The sequence below is a fragment of the Myotis davidii genome, unplaced genomic scaffold, assembly GCF_000327345.1.
Source record: "Myotis davidii unplaced genomic scaffold, ASM32734v1 scaffold129, whole genome shotgun sequence".
NCBI classification, from domain to species: domain Eukaryota; kingdom Metazoa; phylum Chordata; class Mammalia; order Chiroptera; family Vespertilionidae; genus Myotis; species Myotis davidii.
Genome location: NW_006383019.1, coordinates 1372454 through 1372896, shown reverse-complemented (window position 1 = coordinate 1372896; position 443 = coordinate 1372454). Strand labels below are relative to the sequence as shown.

At 67.3% G+C, this 443-nt stretch overlaps 1 protein-coding gene across 1 annotated transcript in view; it reads right to left on the bottom strand.

Moving 5' to 3' along the window:
• The window catches only part of MFAP4 (microfibrillar associated protein 4), a 15001-nt gene that overhangs the window by 3210 nt on the left and 11348 nt on the right, over positions 1-443 (bottom strand). The window lies entirely within an intron of this gene.

Below are 443 nucleotides of genomic sequence, written 5' to 3'. Positions count from 1 at the left end.
TCGCCGGCGTCCAACTGCTGTCTGCTGCAGCTCCAGCCAGGCCCTCCAGCCCTTCCTTCCTCCAGACTCCCCCGGGGCCTGGCTGGCCGGCTCAGAAGCACAGGGCCTCCTTTGTCTTCTTCCACTGCGGGGTCTCCCCTCCTTTTCTCAGACCCCTCACTTTGGCCTCCGTCCAACCTCAGACTCCCTCCTAGGCCACTCGCAACCATCGCACTGTTTCCCAGCCCCACAGCCACCTCTTCCCTTCTTGCCCCCACGGGGCGTCCTGTCCGCCGCCAGCCGTCCCGAGGACCCTGCTCCTTGTGTCGCTCCGGCCGGCCTCCTAGAGCCCTCTCCCCAGCCTCGTCAGCTCTTCATGGGCCCCCCTGCTCTGTCCCCCCTGCTGCTCTGTCCCCCCTCTTCTGTCCCCTCAGCTGCTCTTCCCCCCGTTCTGTCCCCCCAGC